General features: G+C 40.1%; 1 protein-coding gene across 3 annotated transcripts in view; it reads left to right on the top strand.

Annotated features, from left to right (window-relative positions):
• Positions 1–12,266, top strand: part of TMEM45B (transmembrane protein 45B) — a 33,547-nt gene that overhangs the window by 9,276 nt on the left and 12,005 nt on the right. For 2 of the 3 annotated variants that reach the window (XM_059413878.1, XM_059413889.1), the window contains exon 2: positions 10,933–11,033. The exons of the other annotated variant lie outside the window; for it this stretch is intronic. The gene's annotated coding sequence lies outside the window, so the exon portion shown is untranslated. The remainder of the gene's footprint in view (positions 1–10,932; positions 11,034–12,266) is intronic. 3 annotated transcript variants of the gene reach the window in all.

Genomic DNA, 12,266 nt, shown 5'->3' with positions numbered 1-12,266 from the left:
TGACTTGTCAAAGAATTTCAATATTAGAAATTGTTTTTAATTATCTATAAGTAGACCTATTATCAAAGGTATTTTGTCTCTGGACTAGGGGAGATGGTAAGAAAAAGATCCACATATTTTGAGAAAAAATATATATATATAAAGTTAAAAACTTTGTAAAACTGTATTTTGTTTGGAGATAATATATGTAGTAAGTATGTAGTATATAATAAAACAAAAGTGAGTGAATGCTGAACACACATTTCAAAATGATGCTTATTTCTCAAGAGGGAGGAAGGGGAAAAGCCATCAAGAGGTGTCAACAGGAAGCTCCAAGGATGTTAGTAGTGTTCTTTTTCTTAAGCTGGGTCATCAGACACAGTTGTTAAGTTACTCTTTATAACTCTTTATATACATTAGCTATGTTATTTTTATGTTTGAAATAGTAAATAGGAAGAGGTACACAGTGGTTCTTCAGAGAGCCAGGGTCAAAGCAGATTTTTTTTTGTTTCTTTTTCCTGATTTCTTTTGTTATTTTGTGTGGGAAAAGCCTTGTGCCTGGTCATAGTTGGAAGGAAGAAAGCAACAACAAGTGAGAGAAGTTCCTGAGTAATAGAAGTAGACCCAGAGGACACAGATGGAAGACTGGCCTATCAGAGAGGTGAATTTGAGAAGAATAGGTGTAGAAAGATATGAATTCATAGGTGAGGAAAAGGAAATTGAGATGATTGGTGCCTTGTAGTCTCGATTGTTTTCCTGGAATGAGAGGAAAGATTTACCTAGGGTTGAGTGAACTCAGCTCTGAGGGAAGGGACGAGTTTTCAGACACCAGTCTATGGGAAATGGGAGTAAGACCTTGCATGTGTCCAGAAGCGCTGCTGAATGCAGTAGAAGGCCCAGCATCCATCTTGTTCACTGACTTAAATGCCAGGCACGTTCACTGATAGTACAGAAGGAAGGAAAAATACATGAGAAATGGTTTCTTGGTGCTTAAAAAATAAGCGAGCCTTTCAAGTCTAGGGATGCCCCCTCCTGCTGTAATGTACGCAGAAGTGACTGCTTGTCCTCTTTGGTCATATCCACAACTTTAGTTCCATTTTCTCCCCATGTTCATGTCTGAACTTGCTCTGTCCTTTTCATGTTTCAGTTCATTTTTTGTATTGTGTTAGGGGTGAACATGGAAAGTGATTTTAGAACTAGGAGAAGCCATGGAGAGAACCTCTTCCAAACTACCATTTAACAAAGAAGTTATGATCCTGAGAGGTTATATATCTTGCTCAAGGTCACAAAGTAAGTTCATAACAAAACATGGACTAGAATCCAGGTCAGCTGACTCAGAGGCCAGTGTTCTTTATTAGTTCTTGAGAACTCATGGAACTTAGCCCAGATATGTTCTTCAGTTTTTAATTCAAGATTCCACTAAGACTAATTTTCATGACAGTTTGAAAGAGGCAATCAAGAAAGGCCCAACTGTAATGCCAGCCCCCTCTGTGACTAGAGAATTACAATCCATATATTTCCTGACATTCAAACTTTCACAAGTATATAGCTCCGTACTAGATTATAAACTCCTCAAGGAGAGGGGTCATTTCTTTTCTTTTCTTTTCTTTTTTTAAGTTTTTATTTTAATCCCCTGGCGCTTATCATGACACGTGCACTCCTTAATCCCCATCACCTATTCCACCCATCCCCCACCCACCTCTTCTCTGGTAACCATATTTGTTCTCTATAGTTAAGAATCTATAGTTTTGGGCGCCTGGGTGGCTCTGTGGGTTGAGCCTCTGCCTTCATCTTGGGTCATGATCTCAGGGTCCTGGGATCGAGTCCCGCATCAGGCTCTCTGCTCAGCGGGGAGTCTGCTTCCCCCTCTCTTTCTCTGCCTGCCTCTCTGCCTACTCGTGATCTCTCTCTGTCAAGTAAATAAATAAATAAATCTTAAAAAAAAAAAAAAAGAGGGGCGCCTGGGTGGCTCAGTGGGTTAAAGCCTCTGCCTTCGGCTCAGGTCGTGATCTCAGGGTCCTGGGATCGAGCCCCGCATCGGGCTCTCTGATCATCAGGGAGCCTGCTTGCTCCTCTCTCTCTCTCCCTGCCTCTCTGCCTGCTTGTGATCTCTGTCTGTCAAATAAATAAAAAAAAAAAAATTAAAAAAAAAAAAAATTAAAAAAAAAAAAAAAAAAAAGACTCCATAATTCATTCCTTCCTTCCTTCCTTCCTTCCTTCCTTCCTCCTTCCCTCCCTTTCTTCCTTCCTTCCTTTCCTTTCCCTTCTTTTCCTTTCCTTTTTTATTTATTTGTCAGAGAGACAGAGAAAGAGAGAGCACAAGCAGGGGGAGCAGCAGTCAGAGAGAGAAGCAGGCTGGCTCCCTACTGAACAAGGAGCCTGATGCGGGGCTTGATCCCAAGAACTTGAGATCATGACTTGAGCCAAAGACACTTAACTGACTAAGCCAGCCAGGCACCCCAAGAGTCTATAGTTTCTGGATTTGCCTTTCTTTTTTCTTTTTTTTGCTTTGTTTCTTAAATTCCACATATGAGTGAAATCATACAATATTTGTCTTTCTGTTACTGACTCATTTCGCTTAGCATAATACTCTCTAGTCCCACCCATGTCATTGAAATGGCAAGATCTCATTTTTATGGCTGAGTAATATTGCATTGTATGTATACATATATGTATATATAAATATATATTTCATGTATATATATAAGATATATATATTATTAAATAAGTACAATAGCCAAAATATGTACTTATTAAATAAGTACAATAGCCAAAATATATATAAGATAGATAGATAGATAGATAGATACCAATCTTCTTTATCCATTCATCACTTGGATGGATGAAGTGGACACTTGGGCTGTTACTATATTTTGGCTATTGTACTTATTTAATCCTGCTATAAACATGGGGTGCATGTATCCCTTTGAATAGTATTTTTGTATCAGTATTTTTGTATTCTTTGGGTAAACACCCAGTAGTGTGATTGCTGGGTCATCGGGCAGCTCTGTTTTTAATTTTTTGAGGAACCTCCATACTGTTCTCCAGAGTGGCTGCACCAGTTTGTATTCCCATCAACAGTGCATAATTGTTCCTTTTTTTCCACATCTGTTGTTTCTTGTGTTGTTGATTTTAGCCATTCTGACAGGTGTATAGTGATATCTCATTATAGTTTTGATTTGCACTTCTCCAATAATGCGTGATGATCAGCACCTTTTCATGTGTCTGTCGGTCATCTGTATGTCTTCTTTGGAGAAATGTCTGCTCATGTCTTCTGCCCACTTTAAATTGGATTATTTGGTTTTTGAATGTTGAGTTTTATAAGTTCTTATATATTTTGGATATGTTGGATATGTCATTTTCAAATACCATCTCCCATTCCATAGGTCGGAGTTTAGTTTTTCTGATTGTTTCCTTCACTGTGCGTAAGTTTTTATTTTGATGTACTCCCAGTAGTTTATTTTTGCTTGCATTTCCCTTGCCTCAAGGAACCTATCTAGAAAAAAGTTGTTATAGCCAGTGTCAGAGAAATTACTGCCTGTGCTGTCTTCGGGATTTTTATGGCTACAGGTCTCACATTTAGGTCTTTAATCCATTTTGAATTTATTTTTGTGTATGGTATAAGAAAGTGATCCAGGGGCACCTGAGTGTCTCAGTGGATTAAGCCTCTACCTTCAGCTCGAGTCATGATCTCAGGGTCCTGGGATTGAGTCCCACATCAGGCTCTCTGCTCTGCGCCTGCCCACCCTCCACCTGCCTCTCTGCCTACTTGTGATTTCTGTCTGTCAAATAAATAAATAAAATCTTTTTTTTTTCTAAGAAAGAAAGAAAGTGGTCCAGTTTCATCCTTTTGCATGTTGCCATCCAGTTTTCCCAATGGCATTTGCTGAAGAGACTATATTTCTCCCAATAATACTCTTTTCTGCTTCATCAAAGATTAATTGATGATATAATTGTGGGTTTGTTTCTGGATTTTCTATTTTGTTCCATTCATCTCTGTGTCTATCTTTATGACTATACTATACTGTATTGACTACTACAGCTTTGTACTATAACTTGAAGTTCAGAATTGTGATGCTGTGCTCACTTCCACAGCACATATACTAAAATCAGAATTGTGATGCTTCCAGCTTTGCTTTTCTTTTTGAAGATTGCTTTGGTTATTCAGGATCTTTTGTGGGTCCATACAAATTTTAGGAGGGGTCATTTCTTATTCACTTTATTATTTCCTCATCACCCAGCACAGAGTCTTCTAGTTAATAGGATCACATGAAGGAGGAAAAGAAAGAAAGAAAGAAAGAAAGAAAGCAGGACTAAGACCATCTTTCGCTTAGAAATCAAACTCAGCTGGAAAGAAACTGAGCTCTGATAGGAATGACACATTGATACATGCTATAAGATTGGATGAACCTTGAAACCATGTTAAGTTCATGGAATGTTGTTCCATAGCTCATGAACTCATGCCAGACAAGTTTCAGATTCTTATTCTGGTCTTATGCCTTCTGACCAGTTGTTCAAGGACCCACCTACCCACTTACAGAGAAAATAACAGTGACAGTAGTAGTTATGAAATTTTAAAAAGAGTGATAGCTTCCAGAGTGACATAAGGGCTCTCAGGTACTGTAAAGCAGGGGTACACTCTGCCTGAAGTTCAGTGAAGTTCACTGTCACAGCAGCTGTGGGCAACAGAGAACTTTCACCTCTGTACTTCTGCTTTCTCTGCATCTTACTACCAAGCAGCTCATAGAAGAAGGAGGGGTATTAAGCTTGCTATTTGCAGAGTAACAGAAAGCTGAGTCAGGTAGGGTTGGTTATATTCCAAAGTAAACTCAGACCAGAAGCCATCTGAGTGTTTCTGTTGGCAAGAATAGATTCAAAAAGTATAAAAACCGTGTTGTGGAGTAAAGTAATATTCTGTATCCTCCCCATAACCTACTTGCCTACTGACCAAACACACATCCCATTCCTATTAAAAAGATATTCAACGGGGGTGCCTGGGTGGCTCAGTCGTTAAGCATCTGCCTTCAACTTGGGTTGTGGTCCCGGAGTCCTGGGATCCAGCCCCGCATCGGGCTCCCTGCTCAGTGGGAAGCCTGCTTCTCCCTCTCCCGCTCCCCCGCTTGTGTTCCCTCTCTCACTGTCAAATAAATAAATAAAACCTTTAAAAAAAAAAAAAAAGATACTCAACGGCTACCTTCTCCAGGATCAGCAAATGTGCCATATGATTCCTCCCTCTCCACTTGGAAATAAGTACCAAAGGCAAAGGACAACAGCCTTAGTTCAATAATTATACTTCCGCTAAGAGAGAAGCCCAAGTTTCTCCCCCCATTAGTTGTGGGAATAAGTATAAGAATACCAGAGAAGAGAGGAAACTAACATTTGTTAAACACTCACTCTAGTTAGCTGCTAGAAACTCTCAGTTAATCTTCACAAGATGCTTCTGTTGAGGTCCCTGTTTTGGAAAAGGGGGTATTGAAATCCAGAGAAGTTAGGGAACTTACGCAAGCTCTTACCAGCAGGAGTAGCAAAAGAAGGATCTATACTCCATAGTTCATGTTCTTTCTATTATGTGACTATATTTCTTCTTAAAGGAACGTGTAAGAACCCAGTTTCCTTTAGGGAAATCTGGGAAATTGAATGCACCTGAACTAACATAAAACTTGACTTGCATCTTTTCTAACTTAACCTTCCTCAGGCCCATTTGTGAGTTGGTTCATATCATTTCCAGAGACCCTTGGGCACACAGGACCCCAAGGTTTGGCTTATTTGACTTGAAGTATACTGCTTTGTTCATTCCCATTCTGAGATCATTTCAAGGGTTAATGGATTCGACCCATGGAAGAGAGTGACATTTGGTCTTTGTTGGTAAAGAAGGTAGGAATAGCAGGGTGAAGAGAGTAAGCAACATTACCTGGCTAACTCTGACTGTATGGATGATTAGCTGCACCTGCTTCTTCGCCTTTGCATGTACTATTTGCTCTGCCTGGCACTGTATCCACCCTACCTATGCTTACCTGTTTTTCAAGGAAGTTTTAGGGACACTTCCCTCTATAATCTTTCTCCTATTTCTTGCGGGGTGAGTCAGAGTCCTCCTTGCATTGTCATAACTCTGCACACTCTTTTAAAATACTTAATATATGTGTCATAAGAGTTGAAGTACTCTTTCTTCACCAGAGTTTCACCTTATTGTAGTCAAGGTCCTTCTCTGAAGATTGACAAAATCCATTTTCAAGAGTAGAAACGTAAACGGACAGGCACCAAGACAATTCAAAGGGGAAAAGAATCTCTTCACCAGATGGCTGGGACAGTTGGATATGCAAAAATGAAGTTGGATCATGACCTCACAACATATACAAAAGTTAATTAAAATGGATAATAGACATAAATGTAAGAAATAAAACTGTAAAAATCTTAGAAAACACAGGAGTGAATCTTCATGTTTTTGAGTTAAGCAGTGGTTTCTTAGGACACCAAAAGCACAAACCACAAAAGAAAAAAAATAGGTAAACTGGACTTCATTAAAATCAAAAGCTTCTGGGATGCATGGGTGGCTCCATCTGTTAAGCATCTGCCCTCAGCTCAGGTCATGATCCCAGGTTCCTGAAATTCAGCTCTGCATCAGGCTCGCTGCTCAGTAGAGCGCCTGCTTCTCCCTCTCCCTCTACTGCTTCTCCTGCCTGTGTGCTCATTCTCTTGCTCTCTCGCTCCCGCTCTCTCAAATAAATATATTTTTTTAATTTTATTTATTTATTTTGACAGAGAGAGATCACAGCAGGCAGAGAGGCAGGCAGAGAAAAAAGGGGAAGCAGGCTCCCCACTGAGCAGATAGCCCCATGTGGGGCTCAATCCCAGGACCCTGAGACCATGACCCAAGCTAAAGGCAGAGGCTTTAACCCACTGAGCCACCCAGGTGCCCCTCAAATAAGTATTTTTAAAGATTTTTGAAAGATTAAAATTTAAAAACCAGATGCATAGCTAAACAAAATGTGCCAGATCTGTACAATGGAGTATTATGCAACAATAAAAATGAATGGAGGTGCCTGGGTAGCTCAGTTGGTAAGCATCGGACTCTTGGTTTCCAAAGGCTCAGGTCATGATCTTAGGGTCATAAGATAGAGTCCCCCAAGTTGGGCTCCCCACTCAGCAGGGAGTCTGCTTGAGCATTACTCAACCTCTCTCTCCCTCCTGCTTGCACTCTCTCTCCCTCTGAAATAACAACAGCAATAAAAAAGAGTGAAGCACTGATACATGCTACAAGATTGGATGAACCTTGAAACCATGCTAAGTGAAAGAGGCAGGAAAAAAAAAAAAAGAGTCCTATAGGATTACACTTATAGGAAATATCTAGAATAGGCAAACCCATGGAGACGTAAAGGAGGCTAGTGGTTGCCAGGGTCAGAGGGATTGGGAGGAAATGGGGAATGATGGCTTTGGGTTGATGAAAATGTTCTAAAATCAGACGGTGGTAATGGTTGCACAACTATGAAGATACCAGCAATCACTGAATTATATGCTTTGAAGTACTGAATTTTATGGCATATGAATTATATGTCAACAAAGCTATTATTTGAAAAAAGAAAAAGAGAAATAGCAAGAAAGCACTAAGACTTCTAGAACCATATGAGGGTGACTTTCAGATTCATTAGGAAAAACTGTCCCAGGAATACAAAGAAGGAACACTTAGCAAAGTTGTTGAAACCTTCAGAGTGTCTTCTTAGATACATCTGAGTTGTCTTTTGTAGTGGTTTAGTAATTAAATCTATAAAAGTATATGGAACTGTGAATTAAGTGATGAACAGATAAATAAAATGGGGTGTTATGGGCTGAATTATGCTCCCCACCCCCCACCAATTCATATGTTGTTGAAGTCCTAGCCTCCAGTACTTCAGAAGGTGACTATATTTGAAGACATGGTCTTTAAAGAGATAATTAAGTTACAATGACATCATCAGGGAGGGCTCTAATCTAATCTAGCTGTTGCCCTATAAGAAGAGGACACAGGCGCATACCAAGGGAAGATAAATGTGAAGGTGTGCCATCTTCAAACCCAGGACAAAGGCCTCAGAAAAAACCAACCCTGCCAACACCTCCATTTCAGACTTCTAACCTCCAGAACTGTGAGAAAATAAATTTTTTTTTTTTAAATCACCCAGTGTGGTTTGTTACGGCAGCCCCAGCAAACCAATAAATGCGTTATATGCATACAATGAAATATTCAGCCATAGAAAGGGATAAGTAGCGATGCATGCCACAACGTGGATGAACCTTGAAAACATGATGCAAAAAGAAAGAAACCAGTCTGCGGGCGCCTGGCTGGCTCAGTTGGGAGAGCATGTGACTCTTGATCTTGAGGTTGTGAGTTCGAGCCCCATCCTGGGTGTAGCAATTAAACAATTAAAAAAAAAAAAAAGTCAGTCTCAAGTAACTACATGTTGTTTGACTCAATTTATGTAAAATGTCCAGAATAGGTAAATTAGTAGAGATAAAAAGTACATTAGTGGTTCCCTAGAGCTTTTAGGAAAGAGGACTTGGGAAAATGGAGTCACTAATGGGTTAGGGGAATTTTTTTGTGGGTATGAAAATGTTCTAAAATTGACTGTGGTGATTGATTGCACAACTCCATAGATATATGCAAAACCACTGAATTTTATACTGTAGGTAAAAAATGGTATGTGAATTATATCTCCATAAAGCTGTTACTTAAAAACAAACAAAAAGAGCATCATGGCAAGCAAGGGAGATAATTTCTAGGAAAGTGAGTTTATGCCCCATAAACAGTTTTGAAGGTAGAACACTCTAATAAGTGGTGACATACACAACAAATAAAGGCAGCCGGATCTCTGCTTCCTTCAGAAAGTAAACAAGATAGGGAGCTATCCTAGAATAGATCAGGGTCTCAGGGTCTCACAGCCTCAGCATTACTGAGAGTTGAGCTGCAGAATTGCTTTGTCGTGGGGGGTGTCCTGCATACTGCAAAACGCTTAGCAGGACTTCCAGGCTCTACCCACTGGATGCGAACAACACTGCCATCACCCCCATTTGTGACAATGACCAGAAGTATCCACAGACACATCGCCACTGTTGAGAATGCAGCAGTGGAGGGGGGGGGGGTTGGAGAAATGGCCCTAGAGGTTAACCTTACAATGTAACAAACAGACCCCCCACTTGCTCGAATTTTAATTTTGCTGCCTTTTAAGGCAGGGCAGTAGGGTGGAGGTAGAAGAACTCAGGCACCATTTCGAAAGAGAAAATGTGTCTATCAGATATCAGAAAGACAAGGAGGGGGGAGTCAGGACAGTTGCAGATACAATTTGCCAAAATTGTCTTTTGCAACTTTTTGGTACAAATTCTGCCATTCTTCATGACATCATAACTTCTTCCCTTGAAATAGTAAAGCTTTCCAATATCTTTTTAAAGAAACTGCAAAAGCCTGAGTGTCCTACCTATAACATGTTGATCCTGTACATCCGTATGATTCATAACAATTTAGGTAATGCTGGATAAAAACAATCTGCAAAGCTTAGTGGCTCATTACACGTTTATTTTTCTCATGCCATGTGTTCATCATGGCTTGTTTGGGGCTCTGCTCCATGTCTCCTCACTCTGGAATCTGGGCTCTTAGAAGAGCTACTGTCATGAATATTGATAGTAACGTGGTAAAGGGAAATGTGTTCGGGTGGGGGGGGAGTCCTTGAACTGGCAATCACATGTTTCTGCCCACAATTCCCAAGACCCCACCCAACCACAGGGGGCCAGAAAATGCAATCATACCATGTGCCCAGAAGACAGAGAGCCAGACATACTTAATATATAGTATTACATACCCTCAAAGTACCCTTCCATATTGCTTTCCCTGTTCATATAATCAGATACCTGTACACATATATAATATACATATGCAGGACAGTACCACTGTTGCTCCAAATGGTTCATATTATTTGTTTTTGTTTGTTTTGTTTTGTTTTAAATGGGTCATATTATAAGTATTCTTTTCCATCATGCTTGTCTCAGCCAACTCTTTCATGGAAAACCTTCCAGTACAGCTGGTATAGCTCTAATTCATTCTTTTTAATGATTACATAATTTCCCATCGTGAAGATAAACCATAATTTACTAAGTCAAATGGATGGCTAGAACTAAGAAGAGGTCCAGGTTCTCTGATATTTGGTAATCTATATATTTGTATCCTGTCATCTCAAATTGGGAGAAATTGGCTTTAATTCCAACCCCCCTTCCATGAATGCCAAGTCCTTAGTTCTAATGTTAGAGAGTGCTGGTTGCTAAGCCCAGGCACTCAAGGAAGAAAATAAAATTTGATTTCCTTATTTTTGATTCTCTCACTCATCTAACTGCATCCTTTCCCTACTTTCTTCATCTAAAAGAAGGGAAAATATGGGCTTTATTAAGAAGCAAAAGGCACCATATCAAGTTTTATTTTTAACTACAGGCAAACCGCATCAAGCATAATTTCTCCTTTGCTCTGCTCACTCCCTCTACTTCTCTGACTCTCCAGTCCTCCTCTTTCCCGGTCTTCTCCTCGTCCTTACTCTTCCCTCTTTTTTCTCTTCTGGACATGTTCAACTTGTCTTCCATTTCACTTATCTCAAATTAAAATTAGAGAATGTAGAGGAGGGAAATGGTTAAAGAGAAGGAGGACAAGGAAAAGCATGTCAAACCTCTTATGCAAATGATGTTCCTGGTCCAGTGATCTCCTTAAGACAGGACATGAAAAGGTACCCAAACCACTAGGCTTCTCAGCTGTCAGCTGTAACTTAAAGCTACTACCTCTCCAAAACACTCAGCCCTCCCTTCACACTGTAGCTAGTGCAATATCAAAAAAAGAGCAAATATATTAAAATAAGAAAGGAAGGTTGTCTTTGCAGAAGCACTTTCTGACGTTTTCTCTGTGGGTTTTCCTTAGATTGATTTTTTTTTTTTTTTTTTAAATCTCAGGTTTGTGAGTACAAGCCCTGTGGAGCCTACTTTTAAAAAAGGGGGAAAAAAGACCTGAGCCAAAATCAAGAGTTGGACGCTTACCTGACTGAACCACCCAGGTACCTCTGAAGTATTTTAGAGTGTAATTCTAAAGGACCTATCCCTTAAACATCTGCTTTTTAATTTATTTTTAAATTATTATTTTTTAAAGCTAGACTCCTCGGGGACTTAGCCTCTTTGAATGGTGTTATCCAAATTATTAGAAGTCTAAATTTTTATTTTTTAATTTGAAGTTAGTTAGTTCCTTTTTCCTCTTTATTGAAACTGACCTATCCTATATCTGTACTACATGTCCTATGAGGTAGCTAATCAAGTAAAGTAATCTACTAATTGGTTACTGGAAGAAATCTACCTCCCTGCTCCTCTCCCTCATCAAATCAAGGTACTCAGCTTTACAAGTAGCATAAGTAAGTTCAGAAATAGTGTCTACAGATGTGCTGCAGGCCCTGCATTCACTGATGTGAATCCGAAACCAGGTAAAAAGGGAGGGTGAAGCCTGACAAACTGGTGTGAACAGACAAGGACTCTGCCTTCATTCAGGGTATTGCTCCTCAAAAAATGGGGAAGGACAGGAAGGATTTGCAGAGCTGGTTTTTCTGCACTTCTGGCTAAGAAAACAAGGGAGTAGAACAGGCTTGATCATGAAGGGGACCTGTGTTGAACACTAAATGAAAACGGAGGCTTTTTTAAAATGTTGATCAATACAGGGTTTAAAAGGAATGAGAAGAGAGCCTTCTGGTAATGGAAGCATGAATAGACTGGCAATTTCTTTCTGCAAAAACCAAATGAAAAAATATATAAAGTTAGAAAAAATGGTCAAAACTAGCCATTTCCAGGAACTGGAAATTGACCAAAGTCAGACCACAAATCAAGACACTGTTATGACTTTGTTAAATTGACGTTTGTTAAGTAAGAGTCCTGGGGCATCTGATGGGGAGTCTCTGTTTACCAAAAGATGACTATTGAAACAGAGATTTGTATTTTCCAAAGATCCTGGAGAAGGTGCAAGTCACACCTTGAGGGACCACATGGGGAGGTCAAGGCAGAGCACAGGTAGAGAGTGTGACAGGACCTGGCACACATATCCACAAGTGGAGCCCCTGGGATTCCCAGACTAGGCCTGGACTGGTCAGTTCCAATCAGAAAGAACAGGATTTGGTAAGCTTCACAGGGGTCTTATTTAACGAGCGGGGAAGGCCCTGGGTGGGGAGTGAAGGTGGGGAGGGTGGAGAGGGGGTTGGGGGGTGGGGACACACCCCTGGGGTAGTGGTACCAGGAACTTCCGTGTACTC

The sequence above is a fragment of the Mustela nigripes genome, chromosome 1 (assembly GCF_022355385.1).
Source record: "Mustela nigripes isolate SB6536 chromosome 1, MUSNIG.SB6536, whole genome shotgun sequence".
NCBI classification, from domain to species: Eukaryota; Metazoa; Chordata; class Mammalia; order Carnivora; family Mustelidae; genus Mustela; species Mustela nigripes.
This window is presented reverse-complemented; position numbering and strand designations above follow the sequence as displayed.